Below are 26140 nucleotides of genomic sequence, written 5' to 3'. Positions count from 1 at the left end.
TTTTTAAAACAGGAGAACCCCAAAATCGATATTTTTAGAAAACAACAACAACAACAACAACAACAAAAGATAAAAAAAAAAAAAAAAAAAAACAAAATCCCCAGAAACACTCCCACTGTAGTCTGAATGCTTGTGCCCCTTCAAAATTCCAGGTGAATCATCCTCAGCTTCGGGATGGTCTTTGCGGTGGGGTCCCTAGGAAGAAATTGGGTTTCAAAGGTGGAATTCTTAGTGGGAACAAGATTGGCACTCTAAGAAGCAGGCAGAGCGGGAGCTTGCTATCTTTCTATCCCACGAGGATGCAACCGGGAAACCAGTCTCGACAGCAGACAGACAGACAGACAGCAGAATCTTGTGAGCGTGGACATCTCAGTTACCACAGCTGTGAGAAATAAAGGTTGTAAGCCACAAGCCTGTGATAATTTGATACAACAGCCAAACTGATACAAACAGTTACGTTTAAGGAAAATCTATAGAACTCCTCAAGCATCTTAGAGCCCACCCCAGGGCCCCGGAAGCCGAGAGGGAGGGATAAGAACCAGAGAACACTGGATAACTGTAAGAGTACCCTCAACATGAAATATGACTTATATACTGAATCTATTACTCAACTTTCACTCATAAGCATGAGGTGATTTAATTACTAGTATGAAAAATACGTGACAGTGACAAATGATTAACTGCTCTGATTTCCATCCTCAATGTATAGAATAATGTAACAACAATGAGCACAATAACAATAAAGTGTCCATCAAAATACGGAAGTGTGTAATATGTATTTCATGATTCATGCACATAAAATTGTCCTTGACAGAAGAAACTTGGTTCTGTTATGTTTTTCTTCCACCGTGCAGATTCTTCATTTCTGTCACATGTCTTAAAATTAATAACTTGAAGAAATTTGAAGAAACTAAGGGAGGTGGTTGTGGTGGGAATTCTTTCAACAATTAAAGATTTTATCATTCTTCTGATTAAGTAATAATGTTATTGTTTAAGCCCTAAGTTAACAATCACTGGAAAGTACAACTTAGTTAGAAGATGTAGCAGAATACAAATTACAAATTCAGATTACAAATTGATATAATGAATTCTATTTTAGTAAAATTTATTAATCTGATTATATATTTATATAAAATTCATATAATAAATACAAATACTAATAAAGAATGTGCTTTCTTTTTTTTGTTTTTTTTTTTTCAATGCAGTTTATTCAGGAACCTTGAACAATCCTCGGACCCTGGGGAAAGCCAGCCCACAGCTTAAATAGCCTCTGGGTAGCCAACCCAGGCATGCCACGTGGGCAATGCAGATAGGTCCACATACATGGAAGCAAGCCAGATCCTCAGCCTTAGCCAAATGTGGAATTGTTCGTGACAGAGAGCACTCACCATCGGGAAGGTGGAAGGCGGAAACCAGCTCCATCTTTAAGGCATAGCATTCCGCAGCTCTCTACAGTTCCCCCTTTTTGTTTTAGTGCTCCAAGCTTACACCAGAGATTTGAACACATCTCTGAATTTAAACTCCTTCACAATTTCCAGTTTGTTTATTCATTCCTTCACTAGCATTTTATTTTTCATTTCTTCTTCAGCTTATTTGCATTTTGACTAAGTTTGAGCAGTTTGAACTGCGGTAGTGAGCAATCTCTAGAATGTCAGTATGTTTCCGTAACAAAGGATTCTGTCCGTTTCAGCTCTGTTGCCAGGAACAGGTGATTGCTACAGTTTTCAGAGGCAGAGGGAGGTATACCACTGATGGAGACACCAATTCTGGACTCTTTTAGCCCCAAAGTGACATTTGTGCTGGCTAATACCAATTTATTAAGACAATTTGAATGCAAGGATGAATGGAAAAACAGAAACAACATGGAAATATCTGGTGATCTTGGTAATTTTTCCCACCATATATGAAAAATTAAGGTGTCCATGTATAAATTCTGAAGTTGGCTTTTATTCTGATTTGTAAATTAATTGGTTGCCTCTTTGAACTATTTTATCTTTGTTCTATTGATGTGTAATGTAGAAAAATGTAAATTATTAAAGTGTAAGTTATAATGATATTATTTAGTTCCAATTTTATAGTAATATGTTTCTATTCTTATAATGAACATGACATCAATATAATGCTATTATAAGCCAATAAAGTTGTGATTGATTAATTCCATGAAAAAAAAAAGAGTACCCTCAAAGTGCTGAAGGAGTTACACACTTTCAACTCAGAACTCAAGGTAAATATCCTTCATAATTAAGGGTAAGGCCTGAGAGAAGCACACTTCATGAAAACTCAAACATGTGGGATGCTATTAATTAGACATATGGGGCAAAGAAATGTTAACTTCGTCTTCTAATTTTTTTTTAAAGCCTAAAGAAGGTTAAGCTGCTACAAACATGGTTGAGCAAATGTCCTTATTGTGCACTTGAGCCTCTTTTGGCTATATGCCAAGGAGTGGTATGGCAGGATCTTGAGGAAGTGCTATTCCTAGTTCTCTAAGAAAGTGCCAGATTGATTTCCAGAGTGGTTGTACAAGTTTACATTCCCACCAGCAGTGGAGGAGGGTTCCCCTTTCTCGACAACCTCTCCAGCATGTGTTGTCACTTGAGTTTTTGATCTTAGCCATTCTGATGGGTGTAAGGTGAAATCTCAGGGTCATTTTGATTTGTATTTCCCTGATGGCTAATGAGGCTGAGCATTTCTTTAAGTGTTTCTCTGCCATTCGATATTCCTCTATGAGAATTCTCTGTTTAGCTCTGTTCCCCATTTTTTAATTGGCTTACTTGGTTTGTTGCTTTTAAGCTTCTTTAGTTCTTTATATATACTGGATATTAGCCCTCTGTCAGATAGAGGGTTGATGAAGATTCCTGCAGACTGTCAAAGCAGATGCTGAGACTTATGGCCAACTGTTGGGCAGAGTGAATGGAATCTTATGAAAGAAGTGGGAAATAGTAAGATCTGGAGAGGACAGGAGCTCCACAAGGAGAGCAACAGAACCAAAAAATTTGAACACAGGGGTCTTTCCATAGACTCATACCCCAACCAAGTATCATGCATGGAGATAACCTAGAACCCCTGCACAGATGTAGCCCATGTCAGTTCAGTGTCCAAGTGGGTTCCATAGTAATGGGAACAGGGACTGCCTCTGACATAAACTGATTGGCCTGCTCTTTGATCACCTCCTCCTGAGGGGGGAGCAGCCCTACCAGGCCACAGAAGAAGACAATGCAGCCACTCCTGATGTGATCTGACAGACTAGGATCAGAAGGAAGGAGAGGAAGACCTCCCCTATCAGTAGACTTGGGGAGGGGCATTCGTAAAGAAAGGGGAGGGAAAGTGGGACTAGGAGGGGAGGAGGGAGGTGCTTATGGGGGGATACAAAGTGAATAAAGTGTAATTAATAAAAGTTAAAAAAAAAGAAGGTTAAGGCAGGACCAGAATGTTGGCTCAGAGGGTAAGGGTTCTTGCCACTAAGTCTGATGACCTGAGTTTGATCTCATGTAGTAGAAGAGGAAAACTGAGTCCTGCAAGTTGTTCTCTGACCCCTATAGAGGTGCTGTGGTATGTGTACACACACACACACACATACACACACACACACACACAGAATAAACAAACAAACAAACAATGTTTTAAAAAGTATCTGAAAGTAAAATAATAATTTTATGATAGGGCTTATCTCATGGGTAGGTATGAAAATATATTATAGGAAGGTCCAGAAATGGCATGAAAATAGAGTTTTTTCCTGGCTGAGGTTCTCATATTTTGCGTGCAGTTGTACCACATTACTCCATACACATTGAAATAATTTATGAATTCACAGCCAGCCATGGTGGCACAAACCTTTAATGCCAGCACTGAGGAGATCTGGCAGGCAGATCTCTGTGAGTTCAAGGCCAGCCTGGTATACATGGTGATTTCCAGGCCATCCAGAGCTACACAGTGAGACTCTATCTCAAGAAAAAAAAAATGACAAAAAAAAATAACATAGCAATTTTGTAATTTCTAGAGTCAAGCCAAATACAAACACCAACACCGCACATGCACACAAAGCTAAAAGGTCAGTAGAAGAACTAAAATGGAATACTACAGAGTACTTTTAAGTACTATAGAGTGATTATGTTAGATGTGAATGAGACTGTCCTAATTCAAGGGGAGACACTCAAGAGTGAGAACCAAACACTGCTTAGAAGAGATCAGCTAACCTAGAAAGGCAGAGAGAAGTAGAAAGTGAAACAACAGAGAAGCACCCATTGTAACCATGAGAAGGGGGTCCACTGTGGCACACCAATAGCAGACAAGATAAGGAGATTTAAAAGGATATTTTTTGGTAAAAAAATAAATTGTCACCCACCATAAAAACAGATATTCTCAACTTTAGCCATCTAATTACAGAAATTCAAACATGCATGAAGCTGCCCCAGCAGAAGTAGAGGGAGTGGCTGACCATGAGAGCTGGGAATGCCCTGCTTCCTCAGTAACTGTAGAACAAAGGGCAAACTAGGAAGGTGAGGGATCTAACACAACTCACACGAGTCAAGGGATGCTGGCTAGGCATGTAGTTTACTGGGAGAACGCCTGCCCAGCAGGTGCAAGGCCTGCCAGGTTCAATCCCAGCACCACAAAACTATACACAATTTCTGGGTGAGCTCCGAGCTCACCCAGAAAAGATGACACATGGACCCATAAAATGGGTCTAAATAAACTCCAAAGGCTGAGATCTAACAGAGCATGCCCAGTAACACAATGGAATTACACTGGAAACATAAAAGAACAATACGTGTGTCATATTCAAATATTTTGAAACAAAACAGCAGACTTTAAATAACAGCTAGGTTGAAGAAGCCACTAGGAAAATTAGAAAGTATTCCCAAGCGAATAACAGTGATGTGCAACACAGAGAAATGTATGAGACACAGCTCTACCAGTACTTGGAAGAAAAACAGAGACCCTGAAATTTAGCTTATATTGAAAAGGAGGAACAAATATCCTTGAAATTTTCCTAAATTTCAAGATCTCAGTTTTCACCTCGTAAATCTAGAAAAAATGGAATAAGTTAAACCCTGGGTAAGACAAAACAAACGAAAGAACATAACAAAAATCAATAAAATAGAACAAAGCAACTACTGAGAAAAATGATCAAGGGGAAAAAGAGAAAATGAAAACAATTAACATTGAGGAAAAGAGGTGGCATCATAGGTCCTACATGCGTTAAGACAGAAGTGAATGGTATTCTGGAATGTTCACACTAATAAACTTAACAATTTAGAAGTCCTGGAGAATTCCTTGAAAAACTCAAACCATCAAAACAAAAGCAAGAAGAAAAAAAATCAGTCAGTTCCATGACCAGTAAAGAAATGTACTTTGTAACTGAAAATTTTCTCACAAAGGAAGTGTCAGAGCCAGAGAGCTTCCAGTAAATTCTCTTAGAGACATATGAAGAAATGTTGCCACCACCAGGAGCTTTAAGGATGAGGGCCTTTGATTCTTGCTGTACCCCCCACTTAACTTGCCTACTGGCCTGTATAGAAATCAGATGAACACTTGATTACAAACTTAACCAAATGAGCTGCTATCTGCAGCAGCTGTTCCAGATGTATGTCCCTTGCTTGAGCAAATTAAGACAGGCGCTGGTGCCTGGCGTGCTGGTGCCTGGCACGCTGTGACTGAGCAGACGGAAGTTCTGTCATCCATCCCTGCAAATAAGGCCCCTCAGAAGCACGTTTCTTCCAGCCGATAAGCCTAGCATTGTACCTTCATTGTCTCGCTGTGGGGCTACATCAATTCTCTAATCCTGTCAAAATCAGTCCATGGAAAACTTGGTGCCTCCCACTTCCAGAAGACACCCCACAGGACTATCACATTGATGACACTATGCTGACTGGACTCAGCTACAAGTAACAAATTGTCTAAAATGGGAAATAAAGTTGACAAAAATTCAGACATCTCAGTGAAATCTTTAACCGTCCAGTGCTGTGGAGCATATTGAAAAACCCCTCCAGGGGAGCTGATGTGTCTGGCCATGTCTACAATCACAATAGAAGCATACACCTACTAGGCTTCTTTGGATTATATAGGCAACACATTCCTATATGTGGTGAACTCTTCGGCCTAATTACGGTGCACATTAAAACCTTATTTTGAATGGGGCTAAAATAGAAAAGTCTATGTAGCAGGTGCAGGTTACCACAGAAGTTGTGTTGTCACTGAGGCCATCTGCTAAGTAGATGCAGTGGTGTTTGAGGTATTAGCGGCTTGCAGAGATGCTGTCTGAGGCTTTGGCAGGCCCTCACAGGTGAATCACAGTGAAGATCCTGAGGACTGGTGTCTTGGCATTCTCTGTGGATTACTACCCTCTTTGAGAAATGGCGTTAGCTTGATCAAGGGCCTTAGTTACTAGTTCCTAAGATTTCTCATGGGCTATCCATTAGTCCCACCTACCAGTGGCACCCAGTGAAGAGCTGGGCCCTTCTATATCAGTTAGTGACCAAAAGATTCCCCCACAGAAGTGGTCACAGGCCAGTCTTGTGCATTTGATTCTTAAATGAGGTTCTCACTTCTCAGGTGTGTCAAGCCGACAGCCAGGATTAGCCCCCACAATCATTGAATGGGGTGTACCTACAGGATCGATTGAGTGGCGCCTGAAGGTACAACCCCTATGAGCCTAAACTCAAACTTCTCTTAAAAGCAAAAAGAACACTGAGAGGTTCCCTTTTGTGCTGTGACTGTCTTGGAAGTAACATGAACGGGGAGTTGGCAACAAGGGAGTTGAGGGATGAGCTGGGTGGGTGGTCTTCTCTGAATGTGCTCCTTGTGAATGCTCCAAAAGGATGATCTCAGAAGAGGAGTGTTTAAATAGTGGCTACAACGACACTTCCCGTGTAGTACAAGTTTGGCTTTCCCCCTAAAGAGCTCTTGGACAAAGGGAAGAAGACTGCGTGGACCAGCAACATGGACTTACAGTCTCCCAGGTTAATCTGGACATAGCTAATGTTGAGCGTCTGACCGACCTCAGCAAAGATGAAAACTGCGTCTTTAACACGCACTGTTCCCTGAGGGGACCAGCCAGCTACTCTGTTTAGTGGACCTCTTCCACCATGGGACGATCAGTGCTTCTTACTGAAATCAGTACCTACTGTGGTTGTGGATATGTGAGTGCATACAATGTCTGTAATAAACCCATCACCCATTAGCTCAGCGAAGGCCTCATTCACTACTGTGAATTCTACATGGTAATGATTCTCATCAAGGAACTCTCTTCATAGCAGCTGATGTATGGCCACAGTATCATGGCCATGCAACACCCGACCATCCTCCAGGATAATAGAACGGTAAAAATGGCCTTCTAAGTTCTTCCACAGCACAAGCTAGCCTATACCTCATAGGACTGTAGTAATGTCCTTCAAGGGGCTACCAAACGTACTGAGTTGGCATGGAATGGATAGTGATCCTTCTAACGCAGCACACACAACACCCAGGATCAGGAAGAGGAAATGGAGAGACTGTCACTCAAGCTTGCCTCCTAACAGCCACTAGGAAAACATCTGTTTCTCATCCTCATGACTGTAGGCGCTGCTGGCCTACAGCCTTGGGTTCTAATGGGAATACTCCTGCCGAACAATACATCATTCCAGTGCCACAGAAATTATGACTGGCCTCCGGCCGGTTCACATCCCTCATTGCTCTCAGTAAACAGGCAAAGAAGAGGGATTACTGCCCTGGCTGCGGGTGCTGCTCCTACTTTTCAAGCAGTATCCCCCAACGCGGAAGCATTTTGGAGTGGTGCCTTTGAAAGAAAGGTAATTTGTTAGAGCTGAATTCTTGTGGCATCAGTGCCCTCACGTGGGAGATGACCTCACTTTATGCTTTGTGAGCAGAGAAGAAGGCATCCATTTACAAACCAGGAAGAAGACCTCGGTTGGAACCAAACTGGGCAGCCTCTAGAACTGTGAAAAATCTTATGTTGTCCAGGCCACCCGATTTATATTTGCTTTAGGAGCCGGAGTGAATAACAACTCCTCTTCTCTGAGCCCGGCCAGTGGATGGAAAGCTAGTGCACCCCGCACAAGCAGTGCTGCTAAGTAATAGAACGACAGCGCTGGCCCTCCCTAGACAAGCTCCACATTCAGCTGCCATGCTGCCTGAGGCAAAGGGGCATGGAAATGGTGGAAGAAAGCAGTCATGAATATCAACCTTGTGTGACAATTTGTAGAAACAAGAACTGTAATTAGTATGAGCAGTTCGTTCTTATTTTGTTTTAAATGTTTTACATAAAATCTTTTTGTTTTCTCCCCTTTCCTGTCCTCATATCACCTAACAGAGTTTTATTAATCATAGTTAACTTTACATCACAGTATTTAAGTCATAGAAAATCAAAGAGAACAGTGACGATCATTCAAGGCCCTCACACCCTCTCTGGGATGAAAGTTTGTGGTCTGGATACACACAGGATCACTGTAACATGTTATACAGTGCACGGCTTTGTTCTTGCCTGTGGGTATTTAGGTGCGACTTAAGGAAATGGGCCCAGGTGTAAAGTTCAAGGGTAGCCCAAGCTGGCCAGTTTCATGCATCAGCTCCATTCATTCACCTACTTGTTACTTTGAAGGTATTTTGTAGATATTAGTAACAACTACTGAAAGGGTTAGACTAACTTTGTAACCTATATGTCTTCTAAAGCCTATAGTTTTGAGTTTTAGGTTCAGGTTAAGCTAAAGCCTCTTAGTACCTTTCCAGAGAATGGAAAAATGTGACCCTATCTATGAGGACAGATAGAAAAAAGGCAAGCAAGCAATGACCTTCACTCAGCAAAAAGAAGGACCAGACCCTTGTCTTTGAGATAGTGTTTCTTAGCAACGAACCCAGACTTCTTCTGAGTAGCTTTTGACCTCCAGCCAAAAGTCCGCAGCCCCTAATCTTCAAGGATGAGCTAACCACCCCCACCTTCAATTGCAGCTGCATCCACACTTGGCAGGACTGGCCAAGCTTGAGCACCTAAGACTAACCAATTATCTTACTTTATAGCTTCCTCATCCAATCCTAAATTCCCAAGACTGCAACTTCAAATCTCCCGTAATTTTTCTTTTAAAAACCTAAAGGCCTTTGTCTCTGGGTGCCACTCTTTGCTGACCGGCAGGGGTGACCCTATTGCGCAATGGTTAATAAACCTCTTGCTTTTGCAACGAGTCTTAGTCTGGGGGAGTTTCTGGGAAGGGCGTGATCTTAAACTCCTGAGCTGTGAGACCCCAGGTCTTACACTACAACAAGTTGGTGATAAGTAAAGGAGATCATCATCAATATTCGGAGTGGATCTGACCTGGTCATGTGAAAAAGTAGCATAGTGGTTCCTCTGAGAAAGTGAGAGTCTGGTGTGTGGCCTCCAGCTACGGCACAGGGTTGCCAGCCTGCCTTTCCTGGTGGCATGCACACACACCAGGGCTCTCTTTGCCCTGTAACTTCGGCTGATATCTTCCCAACCCCTTTCATAAAAGCAAAGAATGTAAAAGGCCAGTATTTCCCATAAACATAAAAATTTAACAACGATAATATATTCGTGACTGGAATAAAAGTTAATTACTTGGAAATCAGTCACTGAAATTCATTGCTTTAGTACAATATAAGAGAAAAGCCATACCATTGCCTCAGGGGAACGAGACTGACAAACTCTACATTTGTATGTGGTAGAACCTCTCTCTCCTGCCTGTGGTAAAGGCTATCTGTAAAAGCCAAAGCAAGCCTTATGCTTAGTGCCAAAATGCTGGCTGTCCCCAGCTGCGGACAAGACTTGGGCAAGAATGTGCATCTTATTGTTTGTGGCCATCAGTGAGCACAGAGGCCGTGACCAGTGCAATAAAGCAAGAAAAGAAATAAGCATCCTAAATATATGTTTATAAAAGGTAAAACTGTCTTGTATGCTTGCTTATGTTGAGTCAAGGCTCTGCCATTTTATAGCCTTGTGATTTGAGGCAAGCCTGCACTACAAGAGGATGTCATCAAGGCAGGAGAGTGGGATGAAATAATACACACGCGGGTTCAGCCTTGTGAGGCATCAAGATGTGTCAGTAGCCACAGCAGTGCTAACCTGAATGACTCCATTTTAACAGTTTCTATACCTATTGATTTGAAAAAAAAAATTCTTATTACACATTTTATTATCAATCTTTATATTTACACTCTGAAGAATATTGGTTTGCAATTTTTTCCCATTTATAAATTGTAAAAAATTTCCCATTTTTTCCCTTTTGTAAAGTTTTAGTTTCAGGGTTTTCTGTTCTTACAATAGTAAGAGTTGGAAATATATCAGCCAAAGATGCATCACAGAAAGAATTCTAGGGCACATGTCACAAATGTGTATGATTGCAGGTAGATTTTTATGGGCGCAATATATATTTTAATCTCCTTTAAGCCCTCAGCCAATTTTGGGTCAATTCCACCCTTGGGCTCATTTTATGAGTAACTGAGACAGAAAGGTTTAGCAATCTGTCTCAGGTTTCATTGCTCGCAATTGGCTGGGTTCAAATATCATTTATAGGCCTCTATGGCCAAGCATTTCCACTGCTTCCTAACTATGTACAAAAAATAGCTTTCAGCTAACCTCAGCAGATTGCGTTTATTCTTTGTGTACAGATCAAATTAGTTAGTCACAAGCACTTACTCTAACTGTCCACATTAGCACTGCACATGTGTGTCAAATAGATCCAAACTGTTGCTGAAGGCTGGGGAGAAAAGGAGAGATCTCGCTTCCTTCCAAGTGATTTGGATCAACACCAGCTTCCAAGATTCTGCTATGAAGATAAATCAGGGCCTATGGTAAATGGAGTCTCACCAGATTCAATGTCGAATATTTCCTGGGAATAAAGGAAGCAGCAGCTAAAACATGACCTGTATTGGAGCCTGAAAGTCACTCCACATTACTTAACTGCTGCATATTGGCCCAGAAGTATTTCATTAACTACACACTCGCTGTAGATTCTATCTAGTTACCATAGAAACTTTGGAGGAAAAGCTTGTTTTTAACCCTTGGACTAGGTTTGCTATCCAGCTCTATAGCTCTATTTAAAGATACCCTTGTTATTTTAAACTCTCCCCTTTCTGCTTGTTTTCTTCTACTGCTAGACAGCTCAAACTCATTCATGACCTTCAAAATGCCACTTATGTGATTTTTCAAGGCACAATTCTTGAGGGTGGATGGGTATAGCCAATGGTGCTTTTGTATGTTTATCTGTGAAATAGACTTTGGCTACTATAGATTTTTTTTAAGCTGAAGTTTCACTTCATCAAAAATAAAAATCAACTGTCTTGTTTCTATTCTCTCTGTCAAATGAACTTCCCATCCAGCCTAGGTATTCCCAGAAGGCCTCAGGAGGCCAACTCCTCAGACAGCTTTTAAGTGGGAAGTGTCTGCATTCTAGAAGCTCTAGTCTTCCTGTCTTCCCAGCAGCCCCTTCCTCCCGGAGTTGCCAAATAAAGCGCTGAGCTGTGCTGGCCTCTACAGCTTTCCCTCGCCGGGGTACACATATCTCAGCACTCTACAGCCACTGGGCCCCCTCCCTACTAGGTGACATCTCCCAACACTGTCCCCCTGCTTTCCTGCCCGGTGTCCATTTGACCCATACGGAAATTCTCATCTGGTTGCAACTGATTTTGTTCGGCAGGAGAGAGGTGGGTGTTGGACAACTGGGTTGCATTTACCAGGGTCATTCAGGGTCTGGCCTTGTACTGGTTTGGAGTGAAGGCTGAAGACCAGATGTTGATCGTGTCTGGGAGCTAAGACGTATACCCGGTAGAGTATAGAAGGAGGGTTCTGAGTGCTTTTGGTTTCAGTCATAGGAGGAGTGGAGGTCAGGTACCACAGCTGAAGGCAATTTCACATGAACAACATGCTTCCCCTCCAAAACAGATCCAGTCTTCCAGAGAGAAAGCAGAGGCTCCTCAGTGTCCAGGGCCTACCTGCCAGCCCAGCCGGCTTCACCCCTCAAAGTGAGGATACAAATTTGGGATAATAAGCTACGCGGAACCTGAAGCTGGCAGGCAGGCGCACACTATAGGAATGCTGGCCATCCGTGGGAGCACTTCAGAGCCTACATGCCCAACTTCTGCCCTATACAGCTCTCTAGAAAAACCCAGTGGCTTCCCTCGGCGTGGAAGGAAAGGGACCCACTGTTCTGTGGTCGCCATCAAACCACTGAGATACACCAGCTCATCATTAAGACAGCTCCTAGAGATGAAAGGAGTTGCCTGCAAGGAAGCCCAGCACTGTGGTGTGTACAGCTCCGGGCTCTCGGTAAGTCCTGACAGTGCATGCTCCAGACCCTGTCCTCTCACTTGGGGGAGCCTCTAGTGTTCTCACCTGTTTCTGACCACACAGAGAACATCAGCACAGAGTAGAGAGTAGATACCCTGTTAATGGGAACTAACTTTTCAGATTTATTTTTGCTAAATAAAATAGTAATGGATTAAAAAAAAATCTTTATTGAGATACACTTTCTATCCAGTAGAAGACTCTCCTTTCTAAACGTTATCATTTAGGGTAAGGGGTAGGTAGGCAGTTAGAGCCCTGGCCTAGCTTGCACAAAGTCCTGGGTTTGCTAAATTATACCATTCAGAAAAGTTGGGTAATTGTAGAATTGGACATCTACATCTCTAATTACATCTCTACTTTTAGAATATTTGTATCACCCTACTCTAAAACATTCTGTAGCCATTAATGTGAACCTCCCACTCTCTTCTTCAGGTCCTCAGACACCAACTACCTGGGTTCTGTTTCTGACCCTAGATTTCTGACCACCACCCAATGGCTTTGGGTATTTCTGTAAAAACCACACAGCCAAACTTCCACCGCAACCACAGTCCTCAGAAAGCATTCCTCTCTTTTCCAGATTCTAGAAAACCCAGTCTCATCCTTCCCGTTATTTAAAGGAACAGATGGCTGAAACCTTCTCCAGGCCAAGGCTATGTCTCTGTATTGCCAAACATGCTGATGAGCGCTGTAACTCAGCCCAGAATCACTATGAAAACAAATGTGAAATACCTGGACGACCAGGCATTTCCCAGCGCTCATACTATGTCACAGCTGCACGGGTGACTCCTGACACAGTGACTCTGTGGAAATGTGTCTGAGCATGCCAGGTCACTCGGAGGCCAGGACTAGGCTGAGCGGGCAGTGCTGAGGTCAGGCAGCAGCGCTGGTTTCGGATGAGGTTCCCAACATGAAGCGGTGCGCTGGAGCCCGAGCTCTCTGGGCCGGCGAACAGGCTGTTGAGGAGCGAGGTAGACAGCTACGCCCTTAGCACGCGCACCGGGAAGCTGCAGAGTGGACCAGGTGAGTCTGAGAGCGGCTGCCACCTTGCTTGGGAACAGCAGCCAGTTCAGGACCTATCAGTGGCATTTTAAAGGCACAGGGGCTCTGCAGCATGCTGACTGAGAATCGCTGAGGAGACGCGACTGTGGGGACATAGAGCTTCCTGTAGCCGCTCAGCCTCTGTGGAAAATGAAAACAAGGGAAGAAAACATTTCCATCTCCAAGGACACCATAGCAGCTTGCCTTGGAGGGAACGCTTCACGATTCAGCTACAGGACTTGTTAGCATGTGACTTTTCCAGCCTAGAATACGAGCTTTTGCAAGGAGAGTCTGTGTCATTTCATTTTTATATGCTTGGCATATAGTAATTACCAGTAAAGCCTTAGTTATTGAGTAAAAATGTTCAAGTACCTATTTCTAATATTTTTCCACAGAACTCTGTGGCATTAAAAAAAAAAAAGCATCCTTCTTCTAAAATTCTCTGTATTAAGAAGGGCAGTTAAAGGGGCTTATGGGGGATACAAAGTGAATAAAGTGAAATTAATAAAAACAAAACCAAAAAAAAAAAAGAAGAAGAAGGGCAGTTAAAATAAAGTGTAAATAAGTACTTTTAAGTATGCTATTCTTATCAGAAGAAATGGTGCTTTGCACTGCTTCCAAGAGAAAAATCTGTGAACTGAATAAAGATATTTTTAAAGCTATAAAACACTCAATCATAGAGCCAGTAAAACCATAGAACCAGGCTCTTAACATAGTTACAGAGACAACAAATACCTGTAATGCATGTCAGCCCTCCCTTCCACACCTGCCAATCATGCCAGGCCGTTTACACCAAATCCAGGCTTCACTTTAGACTCATCACCGGCACTGTTTCACGGGGCTGTCCCCGGGTGGGTGGTGACAAAACACAGTCATTTATCAGCCCCAAGGAAAGACAGGGCTGTGAAAACCCACGAGGTCATGTTGAGGGAAAAGGGTACTTGAGAAGAGCCGACTAGACTGGCTGAGATTCATAGGCTGTTGTCTACATGTAGAATGACTTCATTCTAACTCAAGGACCATTGTTTGGGCTGGATCTGAGGTCCAGGGAGGCAAAGGTCCCATTTACCAAGAGACTCAATGACCTTAGACAGCCAGAGCCTAAAAGTCAGGTGACCCAACAAAGCCAGTTCTTTCCAAACCTGAGTGTGGAGGAGCAGGCAGTTAGCTAGAGAGGACATAAATAGTATTCATTTCTTACCAGCTGAGTGAATAATTGCATCTTCCCAGGAAACCTGCCTTGAAGACGAGCTGCCTGTTCCTGAGATGCGCTGCCTGTGAAGACACACAGGTGGATACAATTTGATAGAACTAGCCGCATCAGCCCCCGTGACAGTGGGGGGGGCTAGGCCTCCAAATGAAGGGTTCCTGTATGAGCTCTGGGAAAGCAGATTTAAGGAGAGATCTTTCTTCTCCTGGCTTCCAAGGAGGGGGGCTGCATAACATTTCGGGAAGCAGCAGACAGCACACAAGACGGCAGGCCGGGAGACTCCATCGCCCAGGGGCCGCTGCTGTGTTAGTTTGCCTGAGTATGGCTGTGATGTTCGCGGATTGTTACAATCTAGCAGTGTACTTCTCTGAACACATGACTCAACCTGAAGGACTGCCCTTTCTTTGGCCTTTTGTGTGAACCTGAAATGTTTACATCTGTCTTCAGCATGGCTCCAGAGGACATGGGTTTCCATTTCTTTAGGGTAGACAGACTGAAAGCCAGACCGACTCCATGACTGTTCCTCTGATGTACATGGAGCCAGCTGGGATCAGAACACGGGCTCTCTTTGTTCAAGACGCTAAGCACGCTGAACAGCACTGACTTGCCTAGGCTGACGGTAGAAAGGCTGCTACATCCTTGAATGTCTGAATGCCTAACAGTGACATCATTGTAACCAGAACAGCCCTGAAGAAAAGTGGGTAGGAACTGCCATGTGCCTAATTTTTATGGCATTTTGCCTCTAAGCGCTAGAAGCATCTTCTTGCCTTGCAATGAAGGGGCTTGATAAATGAAAACGTTTAGTGTTCATAACATTCCTCCAATACTATTTGGTTAATACTCTTTGGTTACTCATTAGAAGACCCAGGATATGGAGCACAGTGTGCACACTACTTTCTGTGGCTAGGGGCAAGGGGATGAAGGAAATGTTCAGAAAGTGGGATAGGCCACTGACACCGCCAGGGCCCTGACTTGTAAACACACTCAGGGGTGCCTTGAGGCTTATTTCAGATGATGTATATCTTGAAGAGAGCTACGACATTTTGCTGGGAGATCACAATAACACCAGAGTCTGTTGGGAATTAGGGCAAGACTAAGAGGAAGCCAAGCCTTGGAGACAGCCATCACTGCCATTGCGGAATGTTCCAAAATGCCAGCGAAGCTGGTGGCTTTATGAATTCCCTTTCTGGCTCTACCCAAGGTCGCCTCCGAGCCCACTCCCAACCTCCTTTCCTTTTTCATGAGGTTGGAACCCACCCCCCAGCTGGGCTCAGCCTCTAGCAGCTTCCTTAGTCAAATCCTAAAGCTTGTCAGGTCAGATCCAAAACGCTATTGCAACAGCAAAAACAAAGCCTGAGCAAAGCGTCCCCAAATGATGACGAACTATGGAAGCAGGCAGCCTGTCTGAGAATGCCACTAGAATCACGTCATGATGGAGGCATCATTCATGACAACAAGGCTCCAGACCAGGAGCTGAGTTGGCAGTGCTGGTGCAAAGGTCACCAGTACAGCAGCCCTCCCAGCACAGATTTTTAAAGTGATGACCTCTATATTAAGGTGTGAAAAACCATGAAAAAAAGCTACTGGGAACTAGAGAGATGGCTCAATGGTTAAAAGGACTTTCTGCTCAGTTAAGAGAACCTGAGTTCAGATCCTAGCATCTACAATGGGGGGTTCACAAATGCCAGTACCCCCAGCTCCGAGGAATCCAATTTCCTCTTCTGGCCTCTGTGGGCACCTGCACATACTTACACATACATGCACAGACACAAACACACACTCACTCACACATGCACACACCGGCACATGTACACAGGCACACAGGGTGAAAAGCACGCCAGACAAGAGTAAATGAAAAATAAAAGCTATTGGGGAAAAACTAAAGGCAGGACTAAGGCTTTAGAGATGTTGGCCAAAAGCTAGTACATTAAAAAAAATAATAATAATAGCTGGATCTTGAGGAAGCGCTATTCCTAGTTGTCTGAGGAAGTGCCAGATTGCTTTCCAGAGTGGTTGTACAAGTTTATATTCCCACCAGCAGTGGAAGAGGGTTACCCTTTCTCCACATCCTCTCCAGCATGTGCTGTCACTTGAGTTTTTGATCTTAGCCATTCTGATGGGTGTAAGGTAAAATCTTAGGGTCATTTTGATTTGCATTTCCCTTATGACTAAGGACGTTGAACATTTCTTTAAGTGTTTCTCTGCCATTCGATATTCTTCTATTGAGAATTCTCTGTATACAGAACCAAAAAATCTGAGCAGAGGGGTCTTTCCTGAAACTGATACTCCAACCAAGGACCATGCATGGAGATAACCTAGAAACCCTGCACAGATATAGCCCATGGCAGTTCAGTATCCAAGTGGGTTCCATTGTAATAGGAACAGGGACTGTTTCTGACATGAACTGATTGGCCTGCTCTTTAATTACCTCCCCCCAAGGGGGAAGCAGCCTTACCAGGCCAAAGAAGAAGACAATGCAGCCACTCCTGATGAGACCTAATTGACTAGGATCAGAAGGAAGGAAAAGAAGTCCTCCCCTATCAGTGGACTTGGGGAGGGGCATGCAGGCAGAGGGTGGAGGAAGGGAGGGATTGGGATGGGAGGAGGGAGAGAACCACAGGGGGGATACAAAATGAATAAAGTGTAATTAATAAAGAAAAAAGAAAACAAAAACCAATAATAATAATAGTAATAATAATAAAGCTAGCCGGTGCGGTGGCGCACGCCTGTAATCCCAGCACTCAGGGAGGCAAAGGCAGAGGCAGAGGCAGACGCAGGCGGACCTTTGTGAAGTTCAAGGTCAACCTGGTCTACAAACCTAGTCCAGAACCACCAAGGGTATACAAAGAAAAATCCTGCCTCAAAACAACAACAATAAATAAAGTTGGTGTGGTGGCACATGCCTTTAATCCCAGCTCTCAGAGGGTAGAGGCAGGCAGATGGATCTCTGTGAGTTTGAAGCCAGCCTGATCTACAAAGTGAGTCCAGGATGGCCAGGACTGTTACACAGAGAAACCCTGTTTGAAAAAAAAAGTAATAATACCAACAAAAAATATTTTTCAATATACCCTCCAATGAGATTCTCCCTCCTTTTCAAAGACCCCAGTCTTGTATTCAGGCCAAAAGGGGCTCACAGTTCTGTAAGGCAGTAAGAGTTCAGTGCCCCTAACCCATTATATCAGTTACTATTTCATCCCTGACAAAACACACCTGAGGGAGACAACTGAAGAAAGATTCCTTTGGCTCATGTTTCAGAACGTTTGGTCCATGGCTCCATTGCTTTTGGGAGTGTTCTCTGAGTCAGTACTTCTTAACAGAAGACCCTGAGTGCCCTGGCTCTGGGCACCAGGAAAAGGAAAGGAGAAGGTCATATAGCAAGGCAGAAAGCATCATGCCCAAGGATGTATAAGGCAAGGCAGAGAGTAACAAGGGAAGCCCCAGGGGCAAGAAAGGACCTTCAAAGGCTCACCTGCTTGCAGTGACTGGCTCCCTTCAGCTAGGCCGAATTCTTAATAGCCCATTCAGCTATGAACTCATCAATGGCTCAATCCACCAACTAGGGAGCAGGACTGGGACACACAAGCTTGAAGGATGTTTCAATTCAAACTGTAACTGCTGCCAACCTGGAACATACCCCTGGCACCAGAGGAAGTGTGTGGCCCTGTGCTGGAGAAGCAGCTGCTTGGGGAGTGAGAAGAAAGTCCAGAGGAACACAGCGGGAAAGACACAAATGTCAGACAGCAGAAAGACCTGTGTCATCAGGCCTCCGCCTCCCCTGCCATCTCTGCTGTAGCCACACGCTCCCTGGAAGTGGCAGGGGTAAGCTTGCAGCTCAGGCTTCTAAGGTGCATCTGTGGCAGAGACATTTACCTTCTCTCTTCATTCATTCATCCATCCATCCATCCATCCATCCATCCATCCATCCATCCCTCAGCCTAGGTCATGCCATCTCATTCTGGGATGTTTACAATGGCTACAATGCGCCATCCTCAGGTCAGCCTTCCCACTCTTCCCTGCCATGACTTTAATAACCCTCTCCTAAACTGCCTTCAAAAAAGTATTAAACCCTCTCCTAAAAAGTTGTATAGCGATGTTCTGCTAGGCAGTATCTGAAGCTCAGACCTCTGTCTGGTGCTCATGGGGCCTCTGGATTCTCCACCTATGGTTCCTCCTTGCTCCTCCTCCTCATACCAGACTTATCCCTGCCTTCGTTTCTTATTCCTTCTTCCTGAAAAGCCCCTCTCACTCTGCCTCAGCTTCTTCTTTTTCTTCAGGACCACCCATGGCCTCTTAGGCCTCCAGGATCCCTCCTCTGGCTGAATGTAGCTCTTAATGAGTTTCTGGTTGTCTCCTTTGCCTAATTAGCACCCTTTTCAAAGCTCCACAGAATCAGGACAGAGCATAGCTCACAGACAGAAAAGGGTCATAATTCGCACTTGTTGATTTTCCAAGTCCAGGGTGATCCTGAATCGCTGTTCACTTACACAAGGGCCTATTGACTGTTAGTGTGGCGTGGTGTGTACCAGCGATCAGAACCTGGAAAAGACCGGCAGAGGAAGCCCTTTCATTGGTGGAAACGAGACAGACAGTTTAACAAGCAGTTCCAGCGGAGGATGGCCTGAGGGCACCTTGCTAGGGGACAGATAGCATGCTACGAGAGACCATAATGAAGGCACCTAACATTGTTAGGGGCATAATGGTAGGTTTTCCTGAGCTAGTACTTCTTAAAATAAGAAAAGAGTGTCTTAAAATAGCTAGAAGAGCTTTAGCATGGCTTGATCATTTGGTAAGAATATTACCTTAATTGTTCACCATCTACTTAAGTCTAACTTTTATGCTGTAAAGAGTTATTAAATGGTAATATCTGTGGACACCTATTACCTAGCTATAGCTATTTATCCATATATATCATACATACTCACAAACATTATATATTCTCCACCTTGATCCAAAATAGATATAGAATGATTTAAGGTCATATCTTGCTTTTAGACAAGTCATCAGGGAAACAGAGTCAGTGGGACCAACAAGCCTGAGAATGGAATGGAGTCAAGTGAGGTGAGTTAGCCAAGGACATACCAGGACACCTGTTCACCAGGAAGACCTTCTGCTAGATGGGACCATAGTGAGAGATGGCTAAGCTTTTCTGTAAGCTCACTGAGATTTCATGCTGAAAGCCTGACATGGTTGGGGTGGTGCTTACCAGTGGAGGGTGGGGAGGAGGAGGGGGAGAGAGGAAGGGACTAGATGCTCTCTTACAGCACACTCCTCCTGGCCACTGGTTCCCTGTGCACTATTGCTATTCATAGCACTTCCTTTTCAACCAAAATGTGGGAACAATCTGACTGCCAAGCTATTATGAATAAAATGAAGAGGCTGTTTCTATACAAATCTGTGCTCACTCCCTTCCTATTACTGAGAGCCAAAGGGCCGAGGCCCATCTCAGCTGGGTCTTCACACGTGCAAAAATCTGGGCAGTACATCCCCTAAATAGAAAGAAGGCAGAATTTACAGACCACTCATTTTCCTGAACTCAGAGTCATAGCTTGGATGTGCCTGTGTTTTATTATGCTGCTTCTGAGTTATTTATTTAATACCATTTCATTAAAATTTAAAGAACACAACTGGTTTTACAAATAAAATATGAAATGTCAGAGTGCAAAAATGGATGGTTAAATTCAACAAAGAACGTCTAAGTTTCTGAAGGAATTGGAGTGTGGTGTCTGCTCATACAGGGAGACGGATAACATTTCCTAACTAAAGCTTCCTCTAGTCACATGGCGGTCAGTGAGCACGGAGGTGAAGTGAGCGCTGCCGTGACCAGCACTCAGAGGCCCCCATCCCTGAGCAGTGAACGGCCAGACGTCAGCATCCCACACTAAAGCATTTCAAGTGCAGATCTCAGACTCTTCTTTGTTTTCCACAGGGATGGCGAAAGGCTGTGAAGCACACTCAGGGCCTCACTGCTCTATTGACGGGCTTGGAAACAGGAAGGCCCTGGCTGCGATATTCAACCACATTAAATGACCAGCATTATCCGAAGCCCTGAAACATGAGTTAATTGTGCTTGCTGGGCTTTGACGCTGGGAGCACTGGGGAAAGGCTGTGCGCAATTAGGAGCCGGCCTGATGAAAAGGACTTCGCTCACACCGCATGCCCAGTTTTTGTCCTCAAAGCAGGGTGCTGGTCTGAGAAAGGGCGAGTCTCAAGGGAGATGCATTTAGAAAGAATTCTGAGGCTGTGTGGTGATCTTGTTACGGCGACTTTGGGGGTAGAGGGGAGATTCCCAGGCAGAATTTAGGTCAGGGCGCTTGTGAGCGGCAGACTCCAACAGAACTCTGTTGTCACAGCCGTGCACAGCGAGCTGCAAGCTCAGCGGTGGAGGAATAAGATGTGTCTGTCTAATAAACTCTTTCTGGTCCAGTGTGAATGGCTTTCAGGTGCTTAACTGACTCAGTGGCTGAATATTTCATCTTAATCCGTGCTCTAAACAGAAAACATGATAGCCAGTATTAGGCATCCCAGACGTAAGATGCACCTCATCCAGGTTGGTTTCAAAGCCCGAGGCTCTGCAGAAATCTTTTTCATAAACATTAATAAATGCCTCCCATTGTTCTTTAGGAAAGCAGACTTAGTCTTTTCAATGTCTTGGGAAAGCCTTGCGATGAGAAGAAATGAAACAAAGCCCTCTGAACAGAGGGCCTCTGCCTGCTCTCCTTGCTAAACCACAAGGCTTCCTTACTTTCTCAATCTTTTATCTTACTTTTGTTGTTGTCTTCAGGCACGGTCTCTATGTTGTCTGGACTAACCTTGAAATTACAACCTCTTGCCTCAGCCTCCAATCTGTTGGAGTTACTGACTTGTGCTACCATGCCCAGTGTGTGTGTAATTTCTTGACTGATGGAATATGTCATTCCCTTTTACAAAGATCCCCGGAACCTGACTGCATTGGAATGTCCCTGCTCTCCTCCCTCAGTCCTGGTTATGGTTTCCAATATAGTCTCCTCTGTTGCCCACCTCCGTTACTCAGCGCTACGCCAGTCTGGCTGTTGAGTTGTCTCCTTAGAGCTCCAAGCACATGTGGCTGTGAGGACGCCAACCAGCCACTGAACCCTAACTAGACACAGAACCTCAGGATTTGCGGGCAATGCGGCCCATCACCTGCAGGGGGCGTTCTCAGGGGTACCTTACCGCTATTTGAAATCCGCCCCCTACTTGGTAAGAGTCTATAACAGCTGGTCGTGGCTAGTTGCCATGAAGGCCTCCTGCCTTTCACCTCAGTGGCTCTCCTTCTGTCATCCCCTATTCTTCAAAGAATACATCTATTTTACTCTATGTGCATGAGTGCTTTGTCTGCGTACATGGAAGTGCACGACATGTGTGCGCATGGAAGCCAGAGATGGGTGTTGGCTGCCCTGGAGCTGGGGCCAGAGGAGGCTGTGAGCCTCCCGCTCGAGATGCTGGGAACTTGGACTTTCTGCGAGAACAGCGCAGGCTCTAACTCTTGAGCCACCCTCCAGCCCTCGTCCCACGTTCGTACCCCCCGTGTAGGCCTCTCTATTAAAATCACAGCGAGCTGCTCCTAAATCCCTTTTGCTAAGTGTTGGGAGCAGGAGCCCTCTCCTACTCATCCCTGTATGTCTATCGTCCCCAACCGAGTACTGAAAAGCAGTGGGCAATGCTTCCAACTTTCCACTTCGGCACGTGTTTATCTCTCTCGCTCTCTATCAGTCAAGCAAACAAATCTATTGCATTATCCCGTAATTCAAAACACATTTCCTCAGCTGGCCGGTGAAAACAGCATGAAAGCGTCTGCCAGGCCGAGCACCTTCTAAACCCTCGAGTATCCTCCTGAGTTTTGGGCTTAATATTTCTATAAAAAATGAAAACCAAACTAATTTGCAATGATCTCTTTTTAGCGAGCCCACGTTAGGACCCCATTTGCTTGATGGCCCATTCTACAAGTTTGCTGGGGCAACATGAGTAGCTCCAGCCTGCACTTTCCAGAATTTATTTCCAAAATTCAAGGATTTTTTTAAAATATGCTTTTTTATTTATTTCTTTTCCTACACATTTGATGCTTTTATTTTTTTATTCTTTTTTTAATGGTTCAATAAATTTTATTACAATTTATTCACTTTGTATCCCAGCTGTAACCCCCTCCCTCGTCCCCTCCCAAACCAATCCTCCCTCCCTCTCCTCCTCCCATGACCCTCCCCCAGTCCACTGATAAGGAAGGTCCTCCCCCCATCAAAGATTATTTTAAGTAGTTCCTGGGCAGTAGAATGAGATCATCTTTGTTGTCTGAGAGGAATTTATCTGATCTTGGAGACTTTAGTGCATTTAAAATAATGATCCACCCACCTCTTCAGGGCATGCTGCCACGAATGACCGTCAGCGCTGTGGTGACAGGCTGGACACAAGCACAGGGCCCTCCTGCCAGGCACTAGCAGAAGCAGATCTACCATGAAGCTAATGAAGCTTCAGACGCCTTCATTTCGTATTCTTTTTCTTTTCTTAAAACTGGTCTTCTAACCTGTAGCGCATGGATCTGCCTCTGGGCTTTACGGACTCAAATGTTATGCTTCTGCTGGAAATGTTCTTGTGGGTGATGCAATGACCAGCCTTCCAAAGCAGCAAATGCAAAACAAGAGCCTGATCGCAACACCTACCAAGACGCTGACACCAAGCTTCATCAAGTCACTTATGGAGACATTAATCCTTACTTCAGTGTTAGCTGGACATTATTCAATTTGACTGACTGCAAGTTTACCCTACCTAAAGGTAATTTGGTAAAGAAAAATGAATATTTACTCACATATGTATATATGTGTGCAGAGAATCACACAGGCAGAATGAGTATTTACTCCATGAAGGAAGTCATCTAATTAACAAGTCCAGAAGAGAGAAAATGAGAATTGCAGCCAGGAGAAATGGCTTCCGAACACTTGCCAGGAAGCAGCAGGAAGCTGAGCACATGCTTAAATCCCTGTGTGTCTTAGTCTCCTCAGCTGGAAAATAGAGATGACAACACCTCCTCACAAAGATGCTGTGATCAGTGAGATCCTGGATACTAAAACTCTCTGTGAACTCTGGAAGTAATTTATAGATGTAGGGTGTTCCCATCGCCCCCAAATTATAAAATTACACTCAACGAACACAACATTTTGTAAATCACAGTCTGCACACTACTGGGAAGCGTGAGGGGCAGGAGCCAAAAATTGTCAACAGCAATGCACATATCAAGTGCTATAGCAGGAACACTGTCAATTTTTAAAAATAAATACAATATCCAGCTTTAACTCTAGGCCTCCTCTTCTCCGCACACAGCAGAGCAAGAGGTGACACTGGAACCCAGGTCCTTAGACTCATCAGAAGATGCAGGTTCCTACACTGCCTTCTTTAGGAGGCTATTTTGTCGATACCCACCCAGGAAAATATATCCAGATTTCCAAAGTACTTACACATCAAGTTCTGATGCTGCCTCAAGCTTGCTTCCGGTTGGGTGGCAGTCCTCCACTCAGAGAAATGACCTCGGTGAACAGCCTCAGGCTTCCAAGACTTGAGTCTTCACGCCCCTCGTTTCTGGCACTCAGCTTGCAGGACTGATCTGCTGAGTGGGGAGGCTGTTGCTTGACTTTTCTTAGCTCAGTTAAACAGCAATTTAAACATAGATTCTTCTCCTTGCGATCTGTTGTTTTACAAGGAAGGCCTCATTTCACCAAGCCCCGCACAGCAGAGCTTCTAGGCGGAACAGACACAACGGCATTCATTACGCCCATCCCCGACGTTCGGCCCAGAAAGGACTCCTGTTTCAGCTCATTATCTCCGGAGTCCCAGCTTCATCAGTCTCCATTAGGAGCTACTCTGCCTTTCTGCCAAGAGGCACAGAGTGAGCACCTCAGTTACCTGTCACAGGTTCATAGCCACCTCCTTGCCATGCGCCACCATGGAGCTCATGGGATGGAAACCACCTTCCTCATCTGAAGGATGTCTGCTATCCTGAAGAAGCGCCCTGACATCCTGAGGCAGCAGTCCCCTCTCCTCTAGCTTGTGTTAGTGTACACAACTTTTCATTCCTGCCATGGAGAAGTGGAGGTCTTTCCTCACCTCAGATAAATCACTGGTTCCCTGTGTGATTGAGCGGAGTGTTCAGCTCACCAGTCTTGAAGCACCTACCCTCTACTATTAGCCCATGGCTTTGAAAGAAAAAAGGAAGTGAAGAAATCCAGGCTGACCTTAAGCAGAAGAAAGAATAAGAAAGAAAATAAAAAAGAAATCCTTAGTGTGGTCATAGAAATCAAAAAGATAAAATTAAGTACATCTATGTTTTTGGCTCTGTGGCGCCTCATCCCATCTTCACTCTTATCATTTTTCCCTTCTCTAAATTTTCTAAAACAAGTTTTTTAAAAAAAAAAGCAGATACAGTTTAGCATGAAACATAGCAAAGCTCTGAGTGTGGGCGGGTGAGCAGCAAAAAGGCATGTGTGCTTAGAAGCCGGCCCACTAACAGGTCAAAGACAACCCTGGCCTGCAGAACTTGATGCCACGTTAAAGGACAGAGTTGAGAACCAGAACTCCAGGACTCACACGAACCCGATGCAGCAGGCACCTTTCTCTCTGCACAGCACACTAGGCCTCTACCCCCACCAGACAGCCCCTTTTGTGGGCGGTCTGCTTGTAGACCACTGGGGTACCCAGGAGCTTCAATGCTGGGAGGGAGGGAGAGGCAGGAGAGGAAGCCCCTAGCAAAGGTGACAGGCGGCTGCTTGTGAGGACTCTCGGGTGTGCTCCAGTACTTGGTGAGGAGGACTCTTGGGTGTGCTCCAGTGCTTGGTGAGGCGGACTCTCGGGTGTGGCTGCTCTTCGGGGTGCACGATGAGGCAGGATCCCCTCACCCCCCAGCACACTGAGGTAGGGTCCCCTCACCCCCCAGCATGCTGAGGTAGAGCCCCCCCACCCCTCCCCTCTGCCTTAGAGCCCTGACACTGCTCCTGAAAACTGCCTTCTACTCAACCACGCTCACCTGGCTCTTCCTCTCACCAGTAGCCCCTGGGGAACCTGAGACATTCTGGAGATGTGTGAGAGCCCGAGGAGGGGCATTTCCATCAACCGGCAGGGAAGAAGGTGGAGGAGAGAGCAGGGCTGATATGGGGACTGGAAAGGAGGCTTTGTCCTGGTTTCATGACTTACAATTATGAAGGGTGTGTGTGCATGTGAGCATGTGTGTAGGTGCACATGTGTGTGTGTGCATGAATGTGCTCACATGTAGGTGTATGTTTTCCCCTTCTTCTGGTAAGGGCTGCACTGCGTGTCTAAGAAACCGCATGTTATTTTATCCTAAAGCGTATTGTCTTTGTATTATTCTAACTTTAATAAATGACAAAATAGCTTTGACTGGCAAGAAAGTAAACAAAAACACAGTTTAAAGAAAACGGCACCACATGAGCCTCCAGCGAAGTGACGGGGAAGGGGAGCGAACCGGGAGGGAAGCCTCCCCTCCGGCCGGAGTCTGTCCTGCCCTGAGCCATGCTGGCCAGCCATGCTAGCTGCCGTCCAAGTACTTAACCCATGCAGCAAGCTCTAAGGCGATATCATCCCCA

At 44.7% G+C, this 26140-nt stretch overlaps 1 long non-coding RNA gene across 2 annotated transcripts; it reads left to right on the top strand.

Moving 5' to 3' along the window:
• The first annotated feature begins 12926 nt into the window (after window positions 1-12926).
• On the top strand, window positions 12927-20963 carry LOC132655223 (uncharacterized). 2 transcript variants are annotated; one of them, XR_009592955.1, is made up of 3 exons: window positions 12927-13309; window positions 14558-14618; window positions 20464-20963. It is a non-coding gene; the product is annotated as an uncharacterized LOC132655223 (long non-coding RNA). The 2 variants fall into 2 exon arrangements; XR_009592954.1 differs by lacking the exon at window positions 14558-14618.
• The last annotated feature ends 5177 nt before the right edge of the window (window positions 20964-26140 follow it).

The sequence above is a fragment of the Meriones unguiculatus genome, chromosome 7, assembly GCF_030254825.1.
Source record: "Meriones unguiculatus strain TT.TT164.6M chromosome 7, Bangor_MerUng_6.1, whole genome shotgun sequence".
In the NCBI taxonomy this organism is placed as follows: Eukaryota; Metazoa; Chordata; class Mammalia; order Rodentia; family Muridae; genus Meriones; species Meriones unguiculatus.
This window is presented reverse-complemented; position numbering and strand designations above follow the sequence as displayed.